The sequence below is a fragment of the Schistocerca piceifrons genome, chromosome X (genome assembly GCF_021461385.2).
Source record: "Schistocerca piceifrons isolate TAMUIC-IGC-003096 chromosome X, iqSchPice1.1, whole genome shotgun sequence".
NCBI classification, from domain to species: domain Eukaryota; kingdom Metazoa; phylum Arthropoda; class Insecta; order Orthoptera; family Acrididae; genus Schistocerca; species Schistocerca piceifrons.
In genome coordinates, this window is record NC_060149.1 from 499135630 (window position 1) to 499150653 (window position 15024).

At 36.6% G+C, this 15024-nt stretch overlaps 1 long non-coding RNA gene across 1 annotated transcript in view; it reads left to right on the forward strand.

Moving 5' to 3' along the window:
- The window catches only part of LOC124721373, a 115534-nt gene that overhangs the window by 21470 nt on the left and 79040 nt on the right, over nucleotides 1-15024 (forward strand). The window contains exon 4 of the long non-coding RNA XR_007006324.1: nucleotides 101-189. This is a non-coding gene — a long non-coding RNA (uncharacterized LOC124721373). The remainder of the gene's footprint in view (nucleotides 1-100; nucleotides 190-15024) is intronic.

Genomic DNA, 15024 nt, shown 5'->3' on the forward strand with positions numbered 1-15024 from the left:
AGAAATAATGGCACATGGAGACATGCAACTTATCACCCAGTAGTAAAACTTTATTCAGAAGAAGTCAAGCAAGTGTATTTCTTTTCTTTTTTTACCACAGCTGTAATACTTACGTGAAATGACACGGAAACGACTCAACTTCATCTGATGTGACTGTAATTGGGTGTTATCCTCTTGGTTGTTATGAAGGTGAATATTAATTTTTTTAACCTTTCATTACACTGTTAGCTACTTAAAACATTACATTTATTTTGCTCTTATTGGTGATTTGGTCTTGTAGGATTACATGTACAGTTTGACAAGTGAAGTGTAGTTGTGAGGCCACACTGTGAATATTGTTTATTATTTAATAGTCCAGTTAATCATATTAACATTTAAAATGCGTTACTGTGTTTCACAGTCTTCACCTGCACCTACACGTACATCTACATGATGACTCTGCAATTCACAATTAAGTGCATGCAGAGGGTTCATTGAGTCAGTTTCAAGCTATTTCTGTAGTGTTCCACTCTCAAACAGCGCATGGGAGAAACGGACACTTAAATCTTAACTATGCAAGCTCCGATTTATTTTATTATGATGCTCATTTCTCCCTATATAGGTGGGTGCCAACAAATATTTTTGCACTCTGAGGAGAAAGTTGGTAGCTGAAATTTCTTGAGAAGACACTGCCGCAGTGGAAAATACATTTTTTTTTAATGATTGCCACCCCAGTTCGTGTATTGTATTTATTGCTTTCTCCCCCCTATTTCATAATAGTACAAAATGATCTGCCCATCATTGAACTTTTTGATGTCCTCTGTCAGTCCTATCCATTAGGTAAGGTACCACACAGCAATACTCTAACAGAGGACAGACAATCGTAGTATAGGCAGTATCATCAGTGGATTGGTTGCATCTTCCACGTTTTCTGCCAATAAACTGCAGTCTTCCATTCACCTTCTCTATGACATTATCTGTGAGATCATTCCAATTTAAGTTGTTCCTAATTGTTATCTGTAGGTATTTCATGAATTGACAGCCTTTATATTTTTGTGATTATGTTCTAACCAAAAGTTACTGGTTTATTTTTAGTATGCATGTGGAAGACTTCACACTTTTCATTATTTGTGGTTAACTGACGATTTTTTTCACAATTCAGATATCTTGTCTGAATCAATTTTCAATTGGTTTTGATCATCAGATAAGGTGACAAAATGGTAAATGACAGTGTCATATGCCAAGAATCAAAGAGAGCTGCTTGGATTGTCTCCTTAATCAGGCCCATTCAGGGGGCAGCTAGACAGCTGTCTCACCACCTGAGTAGTGAGCACTCATGGTAAAATGTGGCTGTCAGATGTCACTATGTAGTGCAGGGGAATTTCAGTGTACTGTCATCAGAAGAATGATAATATGTTAAGTTTGCCATAGTTTTAAATGCAAGTGAATATACATAATGGCAGAGCAGCTTGATGAAAAGCAGAATTGTGGCCAGGTTAGAAACCTCAAAACAAAGGTTAGACACACCAGTATCAATTTACAGTACATCAATGCAGGATGGCTAGTTGCAGTTAGAACTTGTAGGCCCGTAGTGTGACAAGCCAGTTGAGTGATAAGTTTTGTAATAAAATAAGTGTTGTGGACTTGCATAAAAAATTTTCTGTGGCATAAATTTTCACAACTTCAGAGGTTTGCAACTACAATAACGTTGATGTTTGGACCTGCATATTTGTGCGAACAGTTTTCGCCCAATAAAGAGCATGGAATCTACCCACAGAAGCTCACTGACTGGCCTCAGTTTAAAAGCTTATCTTCGAATTAGCAGTACTCAGAATGTGGCACTAAACATTGATTGAATTATCAGTGCTCAGAAAGTAGTACCAAACATTGATGCTTTAGTGAAAAGTGAAATAAGTAGTATTCATTGAAATGAAGTGTTTCTTTGTTTTAACATGTGAATAAAACAGTTATGAACTATAAGTTGATGTTTTGAACTTTTTCCTAAAATGATATTCATCGTAAGGCTACATCATTCACAACAAATATCATGTTTCATATGTAGCTGCTGCATGTTCTTTGCCTCAGCAATTGAAAGAAATTTAAGTTTTATTTCATTGTCATTTTTCATCAGTGCAGCAGTCTTAGGAAATAAATTTGCCATGGTAGACATTAACAAGGCACCGTTAAGTATTAAATCTCTGTAGAACTACTAGCATCGTAGAATAGACTTGTTGACAACAGTTCCTTGTGCCAAGCTGCCTTGTTCCAATTCCTTCTGCTCTCCCGTATTCTTCCCCTGTGAGCCGGAGAGTTGGTCACTGCCGAGGATTGAGCGCAAGCCAGCTCGTATGAGCAGATCAGTGAACAGGCTTGTTCTGAATCATTTCTGTAGATCAGGAACAGCAGAGGGCCTTAACACTTCTTTGGAGAACACCAGATATTAGGTCTTATGACTTTCCCTCAGTTACTATGAACTGTAACCTTTTTCAGAGTGTATACGTGGACAAGGAGAAAAAATTCCCAGATTTCTCCCGGATTTCCCGGTAAAAAATACGCTTTCTCCCGGGTGAAAATACACTTTTTCCGTGTTAAGTGACAGTATACTTTTCCTCGGAACTGTTAAACTTACCAATTTATAGAGATTGCAACGCGCTTTTGTAAGCCAGTCATAGTTCGTGTCACATGATCTCGCCAGCCGATACAGCGGATATTCAAAGCAAAGGACACATCATGTCGTCAGCCAATAGCATTATCACTGTTAACTAGCGTGTACACACAAACAGGAAAAGTTAACTGTTTAAATTAATATACGTAGTGTTGCTACAAGAAAAGCAAAGCTTTCACATACGATATTGGTATCAACGATTAATAAGCTGCAAGAGAAGCTTAACTTTCACGTATAACATTGATCTTCTTTGCGCGTGTTACACATTAAGATACATCACACAAATGTGCCAGTAAAATTTTTAATAACGACACAAATGTACGATCTTCTGGCCTCGAAATTTTTCTAAATGGTCATCCTCAGAGAGTTGATTTTTATATGAGAGTCAGACGCTCTGTGATTAAAGAAATTTGTCGCACATAGTTCATCTTGAGTAAAAGGAAGTTTACTTTGAAAGTAACGCTTTTCAGTCAATCATTCACAATATTTTCCTGCAACCTGTTAGAAAGAGGTTCGTTTCAGCAGTTGCCAGAGAGCGCCAATTATAGGCGTCACACCGCTTGCGCAGCTACGATGACGCAAGAAGCCCGTATGTTCGTACATGTAAAACCTTAAAAGATCTTACGTTACGCCACAAAAGAAACAAGACATCAGAGGATATTCCAAGAGCATCGGAATTTCGTGAACCATAATAACGTGCATAATTCGGTTTGAAGTGCACATTCGTACGTCCAGATTCGGTTGTAAATTTTCGTGGAATACCAGTACTGTATTATTTCATTTTTGGTTCTTTATTATGGCATAATGCCATACTTGCAAAAGACGAAAACATGCTCTTTTGAAATGCAGAGAACAGTTGAAACTAGCCAATAGTGTGGAATTAAGCATTTCGTTACAAATAAATTGACTGCCTCAGCAGAAAAGATTAATAAAAACCACTTTTCTTTAGCAAACAGGCAAAAATAACTTCATTGTTCTGCAAGGCGATTAATGCTTGACTGAAACTGCTGCCCGGGGCAGATACCCTGATTCGCTCCTAGTGAATATGGCAGCTTGCGCGCGATAGTAAAATTTTTCCGAATAGCATCTTGCTGCTACTGCTTATATAGCTAACAGACACACTCTAGTAGCCAGAAGCGGGAGAAGGTACTACACACACGCGACGCAACTGGGCATGTGCATGGGCCTGCCCGCAACTGCTTACACGAATCTAATGTAAACAGTTGCGACGTCACGCTCATCGGAGGCAATTTGTTGTTATGAAGCATTGCATAGTCTTCCCAAAGCCTCTGACACCTTTTGCTGCTGGCAGATGCTTGTATCAGCACTGTGTTTTGTTGTTGTACATGGCACATTTCCTTTGCAACTTAAGTTTTATTTTAGTTTTTTTTCTCTCGTTCATGTTTTATTGCTGCAGTATTATTCTGCAGTAGCGGGATACAGTAATATTCTTTGTTTGAATATTATTTCTTACCAGTCAAAATGACAAATTTAGCTGAAAACTAAAACAAAAAAAAGTCCTGAAATTCTAAAATATTCCCAGGGTTTTCCCGGTTTTCTCCCGGATGAAAAAATTCCCGGGTTTTTCCTGGATCTCCCGGTTGTCCCGGGTCGTATACACCCTGTTTTTGACAGAATATGAACTGTAACTTTTTTGACAGAAAATCACAAATCCAGTTTCACAACTGAGATGATAGCCCATAGGCACACAGTATGATTAGAAGTTGGCTTGTGAGGTAAGATGTCAAATGCTTTCTGGAAATTTAAAAATATGGAGTCAGTTTGAATAATGAGGCAACTGTTTAACAGGAACAATGTTTTCAGAATCTACATTGGCTATTTGTCAATAAATCATATTGTTCAAGGTAATTCATAATGTTTGAACATAATATATTTGTTCCAAAATCCTACTGCAAATTGACGTTCGTGATATGGGTCTGTAATTCATTGGATTACTTCTATTTCCTTTTTTAGGTATTTGTGTGACCAGTGTAACTTTCCAGTCTTTGGTACAGATATATTGACGAGCTATCAGTTGTATTTTATTGCTAAGTGTGGACTAATGTATCAGCATGCTCTAAAATGAGCAATAATATTATGAATTAATTGCATGTAGTAGGATCAGAAGAACTGTTTTCTCTCAGAATTGACTTGCCAGTACCACTACTAGACATTTCCTTTCCTATTATACTTGCAAATAGAATGAGGGGAAAAAGATTGTCTATATGCCTCCATATGAGGCCCAGTTTCTCAAATCTTATGTTTGTGATCCTTAACGCGCAATGTAAGTTGGTGGCAGTAGAATCATTCAGCAGTCAGCTTCAAATGCTGGCTGGTTTTGTAAATTTTCCCGATAGTGTCTCTCGAAAAGGACGTCACCTTCACTCCAGGGATTCCTGTTTGAGCTCCCAAAGCATCTCTGTAAGCATGTGTTGTTTGAACCTACTGGTGACAAATCAAGCAATCTGTCTCCGAATTATTTTGATGTCTTCCTTTAATCCAACCAGGTACGGATCCTAAATACGTCAGCAGTACTCAAGAATAGGTTGCACCAGTATCCTATATGCGGTCTCCTTTACAGGTGAACTACTCTTTCCTAAAATTCTCCCAATTAATGGAAATCAACAATATGCCTTCCCTACCATAGTTGTCACATGCTACTTCCATTTCATATCACTTTGCTATGTTACGTCCAGATGTTTAACTGACTTGACTATGTCAAGCAGGACACTATGAATACTGTAACTGAACATTACATGTTCATTGTTCCTACTCATCTCCATGAAATTAAATTTTTCACATTTAGAGGTAACTGCAATTCATCACACCAACTAGAAATTTTATGTAAGTTATCTTGTATCTCCCTATAGTCACTCAACTTCGACAACTTACCGTACGCAAACAATCCCAGATTGCTGCCCACCCTGTCTGCCAAATCATTTATGTACATAGAGTACAACAGCATTCTTATCACATTACCCTGGAGCGCTCCTGACAATACTCTTGTCTCTGATGAACATTTGCCGTGGAGGACAACATACTGTTTCTGCTACTTCAGAAGTCTTCGAGCCACTCATATATCTGTGAACTTACTGCATATGCTCATACCTTAATTAACAGTCTGCGATGGGGCACAGTGTCAAATGCTTTCTGGAAATCTATAAATATGGAATCTGCCCATTGCCCCTCGTCCATGGTTCCATGGGAAGGGCAAGCTGAGTTTTGCATGAGCAATAATTTCTAAAACCAAGCTGATTCGTGGACATAACCTTCTCAGTCTCAAGAAAGTTTATTATTTTCGGACAGAGAATATATTATAGGATTCTGCAGAAAACTAAAGTTAAGGATATTAGTCTGTAACTTTGCAGGTCCATTCTTTTACACTTCTTACATACTGGACTCACATGTGGTTTTTTCCCAGTCACACGGTACTACATGTTGGGAAAGAGATTCACAATAAGTGCAAGCCAGGGAAGGGGCCTGTGTTGTAGAGTAATCTCTGTAAAACTGGATTGGGGCCCCATCTGAACCTGGTGATTTATTTGCTTTAAAATTTTTTAGTTGGTTCTCTGTTAGGGATGCTTACTACTATGTCATCCTGACTTGGTGCAAGCGGAGGTGAGGTTGTGGTTCCATCAACAAAGTCAAACATTCTGCAGTGACTGTCTCAACTAACTGGTTTCTTGTTGGGAGAAATATATTTATCTGAATTTTCAGTTGTGGTAAAGTTTTAGATTTTTGTAGTGTAGGAATCCATTTACAAAAATTAAGTTGGAGCTTCAGTCCATGTTTATTGTTCAAACACAAACCGATATTAACTTACAGGTGTTTAAAAATTTGCGGGGAATTAAAGTAAAACATCTATTGATGGAATAAGGGATCAGGAGAATGCTTCAGACAGGGAATGAAAACTTGTGTAACAAAGCTATAAGTTATAGAATAGTTCAGTGAATATCATGAAGTCCATTGGGGAAAGTAGAAAATGGCCAAATGGATGATGAATAACACTGCTGGGAAACACTATGATATAACAATCCTTTAAAGAAGAAGAAGAAGAAGAAGAAGAAGAAGAAGAAGCTGTTTCTGTAAAAAGAATAGACATAAATAAAACATATCTATTGTGGAGATGTGAAACCCTGCAATTTTGATGAATAAAGATTTTTCAGAAGTGGTTTAAACCAGTTGATTTTCGTAGTGGTAGAATTTTTATTTTCCCATTGCTGATTTCAAGTTTTCTAGTGCGTCATCATCAGATAGTACAGTTATTAATGATTGTTCACAACAATAATCACTTAAGACTGCACCATCTGATGATGTGTCTCTAGGTGACTTGAAAACAGTAATGAGAAAATAAAAATTCTACCATCACAAAAGAAGAATGGTTTGCAGTAATTTCTAAAAGCTGTTAGACACTTAATGAAAAACTGGATTTTTAAGTTTGTAGGAGCAGGAGTGAGCAGCAAAGAATGAAAATAAATTGTATGCATTATTTTAGTTAATGTGTAAAACATTCTCACAGGTCGAAGTGAGAGAATAAGCGCAGTGGAATAATTTAGCCCATTTACTGTCATTTCTAGATAACCATACATCAACCAGTGTAATAAGATTTTACAGGGTGATGAATGACAGTATGTCTGAAATTATCTAATTTTAGATTTCAGCTCTGTCAGCTGGAGAGGACTTTGATCTATAAGGTGTAAGTAATAATCATGCGTATGAGGCCCACACAAGTCTTTATAATTGAGTACTGGTATGCATGTGAAAAATTATTAAATTCATTAGCAAGTTTTACAGCTTTAAAAATTCACAGATAATCCAGTTTATGGCTAGACACGTATAGTTTTCATTAAAGTGATAGTCATTTTATGTATTACCAGGACACCCAGTAGAAAGGAAAAATCAGTTTTTAACTTACAGTGTGGCTTCATGAAGTCCGTAACATTTAAATGAAGACAGCATTTCTAGTTTGTTGCATTGCTTGAATACAGTCTGTAAGCAGTACAACATGTAGAAAAGATAGCTCATAGAAAGAAACAGTGGAACTATATTGAGTGAAAGCAAAATGCATGGATATGTTCCTTTAAAAATGAGTTATAATTAGTTCAGATAAGCACTGTGCAGTCGTAATTCAGTGTATCATGTGTTCATATGTTGGTTGTATAGATAAGGAAGAGTGTCCATTTTTAGTCCATACAGGTGGAGTATGAGGAAAATGTGTGGTACTCCACTATACAGGATTATTATTACAGTAAAAATATTTTAATTGCTGTTATTTATGTTCTGATTGTAATTTAGTTTTTGCTAAACTATGCTTTTGCATGTACTATAATGTGTTAAAATTTTTCATTAATGGAGTGCAGGCAAAAGTTGAATGTGTGCTAACACAAACATATTTCAGTTTGATCTCTCATTGGTACAGCAGTGTCCCAGTTTCTGCTGTAATGTTGATGATTATGGAATGTTTGTCGGTGGCTGCAGATTCAAAATTATAAGTTTATTTCATTGAACAGTTATAGAACTGGGAAGAGTATGACAATTGCCATTGGTCTGTTCTACCCAACAATCTTTCTGTTTTGGATGGTTGTGATGTATTAACTGATGCTGAGAACTCACAACTTTCCATCATTGCCTTTAATAACTTTACTGTATTCCAGCAACTCTGACTTTTCTTATATTTAACATACTGATTTATAGGTAGTTATCTCAACATAGCTACTGTCATTTAATTGAAAACAGCAAATTGAATACAGAACCATAAAAACTGAAGAATGGAAGAAAACCTTTAGCTTAAGTTGCAACATAAAGTCCCTCAGACATGCCCAGAGAAAAATCTTTATCCAAACAAGTACATATAAGTTTGCTAGTATACTTTGCAGATGTACTGGAATGTGAACACTAAATGTATCAGGCATCTAAATTCAAGAATGCATTCTTTCAGATCCAAAGTGTAAAAGAACTATTCAAATACCTCTTAACCTTATGTCCTGGACATCTCCATAAACCACTTCATGTTTTCACTGTCAGCCAAGCAAGGTAACACAGTACTGAAAGCTTTGGACTTGTATTTCAGAGGAATAGAGCTCAGAGTGCCATCCAACCATGCAGATTTTAGGTTTTCTTTGATTTCTTCAAATTTCATTTAGACAGAATAATTTGCGCACCAATATTCCCATAATCTTTTATCTGCCAAAGGAGGAACTTGTTATTCAGATAGATTAAAATTCTGTGCTCATTTCCAAGTGGACCTTACGATTTTATCATATTTGTAACTTCTGTTACAAAAACTTTTGTAACCATAGTTGATGGTACAGTTAATGCAGCTACATAATTTAACTGCTTATATACTGACAACATTTGTCCTGTAATCTCACCTTCAGAATGCAAAAATTAGAAATGTTAGCTTTCAATAAATAGGATGGATAGTGTTTCTAATGTTGTAAACAAGTATCTTATCTTTGTAATTACTAGTCACTGTTGGTTGTGATGTACTGATTAATGTATGGGAACTCACAGCCTCACATCCTTTGGAAATATATTTTTAATGTGAAATCTGTGCTATTGGAGATATATCAGTTACAGGTCTGCATAGCACTCTTTGTGTGGACATTTATCTTTAAATAGCTGAACTTCCAGTCAGGAAACTACTGTTCACATATATGGATTCTTCCTTCACTGTACTTCATTGATGGTAACTGCTTTAGGAAGACTGGCATTGGCACAGTAGTAAAAATAAGTTTGACAAAAAAAACAAAAAAACTGCTTGGTTCACATTTAGTTTGTGACTAACATGTACTCCAGATGAGGGATAGTGTTCTAAGTTTTCAGAATTTGATAATTTTTATGAGTAAAAATTTGCAAAAATATATATTATCTTGCACATCTGAAAAACTTACAGGCAAATGTCCATAAGACCCAGAAGTTTTAGAGTTGATTCAGTTCAGAATTAAGCTCTGCCTAAATTTAAGTTTACTTGGGTGTATAGAGCATGATACTAGCATGACTTTCCCACGGGTGCTCTCCTGTTTTTGCAGTGGATATTACTCGTAACAAAAGTGCTAGAGGTAGTATACACCAGCTTATCTTTGCAATGACATTGATGTGAAATATTACTGTGGTATCTGGATGTGAAGAAAGAAGAAAAGTTGCTAAACAAAATAACCAGGAGTGTGTACTGTATGCTGGACACAATTTAGCAGTATGTGGCCATTACCAATTGCTATTTCCTCACATTTGAGGATCTGGGGAAATCATTGTATGGCAGATAATTCCATGTGAGACTCAGAAAGTTGTTACTGGTTTTATTAAATAATTTACACTCTTTTTAGATGCTGCTAGTGTTTCCATTCATCTCTTTCAGAGCACTAATTATTAATGTTTGTTCGGAGTAAAAGGTGACATACGTATGTACAGTGATTTTCCAACAGGTATTACATTCACATTTGGGAGGACAATATTTCAAAGCCCCATCTGATCATCCAGAGTTAGGTTTTCTATGGTTTCCGAAAGTTAAGGCAAATCCCTGAGTGTTTCCTTTGAAAAGATCATGGCGGGTCTTGTCCCACATCTTTGTGCTCTTTTTCTGATGACATCATTGTCAACAGGATTTTTAATCCCAATGTTCTTTCCTTTCCTTCCATTTATTGTACATCATAGTGAAAGGAGTGCAATGTATGTACTCTTGACTTTGAGATACTGGAGTTTGTTACACATTCTATGTAAAATTCCTACTGTGATCTTAATGTCGGGGCTTCCTTAGCTTAAGTTGTGACAGTCATTCAGGCATTCCCACAGAAAATCTTTATCATAACAAGTATACTCTTTGATTCTTCTCAGTCTTTTAACTCATTTTTAAGATATTGTTTATATTTCAGGTGTACTTTAAAAAAAAAAAAAAGGTCACTCCATACAAATGAAGGACTCATTGAGAGCATAGCAGGTCTGAATTATCCCTTTCAACCACCTGACCAACAGCTCCATCTCCAGTAATCTTTATAATGGAATTTTAAACGCCTGCAGTAAAGTAAACTCTTTGTATTAGTTTTTTTACTCCAATTTTTGTGGTAAAATTTGCAGCTACTCAGATATTTCCCACCGAGTGAGATGGTACAGGAGCTAAGCCCTAGACTCTAATCTCCATTTAATCAGTTTCTGTTGATCCATTGTGGATACGGGACAGTGGCTAGTCAGATATTTACCAAGGAAAATTGCCAAACAGCCGTATGTTTTGAGAAGTTATTTTATTTAGACAGCCAGATTCAGCATCTCATTAATACCATCATCAGCCCCTATGCATTCCATGTATACACTATAACTGGAGCCAACAGTATCTGATTTCTGTGAATTCATTTTTGGAGCATTTACTTCAAAGACTTTACCACAAGTTTTTGAAGTAAATTCTCCAAAAACAAATTCATAGAATCCAGATATTGTTGGCTCCAGTTGTGCAAGTATTGATATATTTGATGCCTGTACAAGGAGTGCATAGGGACTTGAAGATGGCATTAATCAGATGCCAAAACTGGTTGTCTAAATAAAATAAATCCTCAAAACATACGGCTGTTAGGTGATTTTTGTTGGTAAATACTATGTTTATCTTGTAACCCAACATGGGTTGCAACATACATACTTAAAAGCTCAAGTGTAGATCAGAGATAAAGAAGGAGTTTTGGTAATCCATTCTTTGGTACATGAGCAGCTGCATGCTGGAGTGAAATGACATTGCAGTCAAACTGAGTTTTTACAGGTCTCTGTGCTTGGAGACAGTACAGGAAGACTTGGATGTTAGGCTGAGGAAGTAGACATGCTGTTGGTAGTCAAATGATACTCTGGGTTGGTGTACTGATGTGCTTTTTATTGCTTTTGACATGTTAACGTTGAATATGTGGAATAGCACACACACTAATTTGTAAAAATATAGATGGATCTTACAAGATTCTTCAATAAAGTACCAGAACAGTAGGTCATTCTGGTCTGTAACTTTCCTAAGATTCAGCTATACAAAGTAACGTTGGATATTACAGACCACAGAAAATGGAAGTGCCAGATTCTATTACTCTAATCAAACTCTTAGGTTCAGTTACTCATCATAATGCAAGTGACATTCAGGCATAGCTGTATGATGGAAGCCAATAACCCTAGTTCAGAGATACTTTGAAATTCCTTAGTGTACAAGAGTAATAGAATTTAATGCTTACTTACATAGTATCTGCTGCAGGCTCCTTCATCTGAGGCTGCTGTCAGTGGAATTCTTGAACTCTACCTTGCTTGTCATTTGTGGGCTTCTGTATACAGCATTTGGGGCTGTTTGCTTGTAGATGGGGCATAACTGCATTTCTTTTTATCTGCAGTTCACCATCAGTGAGTGTAAAATCAGCAGTTACTCATTGCATATGACCTCACAATGGACTGACAAAACTGGCTCGCACTGTATGCCTTGCCTCTACCTAAGTTACAAGGATTATAGCTAATAATCTTAAATGGTTTTCTGTAGCAACTTTTCATGATTTAGTCATTACACCTCCCTTGTCGGGGGAAGATTGGTCCTCAAATCTTAGACTCTTATTTTTACACATACACAAGTTACATTGATATGTACACATACATACACGGATACATGAGTTTTTCTTTTATTTTTGCATATGAATATACACCACATAGATTTTCAATTGACACACCTAATACATCTGTGTAACACAAATATGTACAATAAGTAATCACACCTTCTCCATCATTTATCTGTGATCCTGTATGTCTGATGACTAAACACTGGGGTGAGGAATAATTTCGTGTTAGGGATGCACTTTGTGTAAGAGTTTCTCATGAGCTGGATAACACACACACACACACACACACACACACACACACACACACACACTCCTAACATTTCTCCTTTATACACTTTCAGCACTGGATTCTGCAGCTGAGATGTCTAATCGTCGCTCCTACAGTTGCAATTGGTGGTGATGGTGGTTGCTAACACATAGATGGAAATATGTATTTTTCCAATCGTATCTCTAAGTTACTGATATTGGTTTATGAAAACCTAAATTATTTTCGGATTCATGCACATGCTGTCCTATCCCTTCTGCTTGCTACTGCTACCAGGGTGAGGCTAATAGAGTCAAAGTGACTGGGTGCTGGCCTGTACCTAAGGACTGATCAGTGTCTTGCTCACCTACACTTTTACAATTACTATATGTTAATCCCTCTTTAGTCAGTGTTCAAATAGAATTTAGCATATACGTTCTCCTGAATATTTCAGAACAGATGTCTAAAGTTGGCGGAAATCCTTTAAACTGTTCACATGTACTGTTGCGAACTACTATTTCATTAATTGTAGTACTACCTTTGGTCCACGAGTTCTTACCTTGTCTCCCACCTTGAATTCATTGGGGTTGTGTGATCGTAGTATTCTTCATCCTTCTCTTTACATTGTTTATTAAAACTACTTGCAGCTTAAGGCCACTGACTCATCCATTCCTTTAGTTCCTTTATCTAATCTTGTAGCTGTATTGTATTTTTGCCAGATCGCACTTGTGGCGGGGCGGGTTATAAGATATTGTTTGCTCGTGCATCGTACTGTTCACTGCAAGTGTTCCACCTATCTCAGTACGGTGACAGCTCCCCATCCCTGTTCTCTGCATACTTATCTACTGTTCAGACGGTGTAAAAGCAGCATTGATGAAAATGTCAAACGTAGCAAAGTCCGCGTAATTCTAGTACCCAGCTATCCTGTAAATATCTTAAATGTCAGGTGGAAGATGGTTGCTTCATTCCTTTAGTAAAATGTCAGAATTCTAATACAAGTATTTTTATTTCCTTTAGCTCAAATGAAAAAACCTGCCATCATGTCCAAATGTACTTAACTAACAAGACCACTGTTCGCAGTTAACAACCAATCCAGATCACATGCAAAGCAGCCAGAAATATACATAAGTCCAACCTGAATAATTACACGATTTCACAGTTACAGTTCTGCTACTAATAGTGAGTTTCCCTCTCAATCCTTTTCAGTGAATTTCTTTAACAGAAACTGCTCGCCAAATATTCCCTATATGAATACAAAACATGCCATGCGGAATTTACGCTCAGGCCGAAAGTTCACACGTGGTTATTTTTCCAACAAAACAATTCCAAAACTCCCAACTTTCACCAATCTGTCCGCAAATGCAACTGCTTTCATGGCAACACAATCTGGACATGAGAAACCAATTACCTCTTCATTTTACTCATAATGCGGACTGAAACGTTCAACATGACCTGAATGTCCAGTAGCTTATTAGCAACTCTCCAGATGCTGCTTCTTCCACATCATACCTATCTAGCAGTGTGCAGGAACTGCTTACCTCTGATTAACTCATCATTTTGGCTGGCCAATCAGAAGAATTGTTTGAGATCATTCTCGCACCAAAACTGGCCTGTGCCAGATGCATTTATGTCATTCCAACATGCAAACACTAATATAACATTTAATAAAACCAACGAAAAGAAAATTAATCTTGAAATAAGTTTAGAAATCGATTCTACTTTATACCGATATTCTGGCTGCCTCCTTACAAAAGCAAATACACTTAGTCGTACATCTTTAATATTGTGGGTACAAACATCTTTCTCATGCTATGAATGCATAATGCATTACATAAAATTAATCTTGAAATTTAACTTACATTTCTCATACAGTCTCACATTTACTCTCATTTATTCCCACAATAACATAAGACACAAATAATGATTTTATCTGATTTTTATATTACGAAAATGAAAAGTAGTTAGTTTTTAAACTAAAATCTAAATTAAATAATTCTGCCAATTGAGAGTTCCGGTTATGTTTTCAGATGATAACAAAAGGTAAACTGTTCTAGTTCATAACTAAATTTAATTCCATAAGTGTCAGTATTTTACTTTTTAAGCAATTTTTTTCTATCTCTGAAACTGTGATAGTTAAAGAGTTTTGCAGTCTTCTCCTGAATAACAGAAGGTAATGTACTGATTTTGAAAATGATTGAATAATATTTAATATAGTTTATTTAGGTTCATAGGTGGCATGAATATTCAGTCGCTCTAAGTGACACGGGTACTGTATCTCACAGCTGGCATTAGCGACAGGGGCAAATGACTCATCGCTAAGATACAACTTGCCATCTCCTTCACAGCCAATGGCTCCAATACTGCAAGAGGTACTCCACTGTAGGTTACTGCAATAATTGTTATTGAGCATTAACTTGTGACATCACACACCCCATAAGAACCTAAAATTTCTCCCGAGCATGTTTTATGGTTCTTATTGCGGACGAGTATTTTAGTAATGATTTCGTTAACTAAACCAACACTGTCAATTCTAAACTGTTCCTACTAAAATCTATTTTTAACTGAAGTCTTCG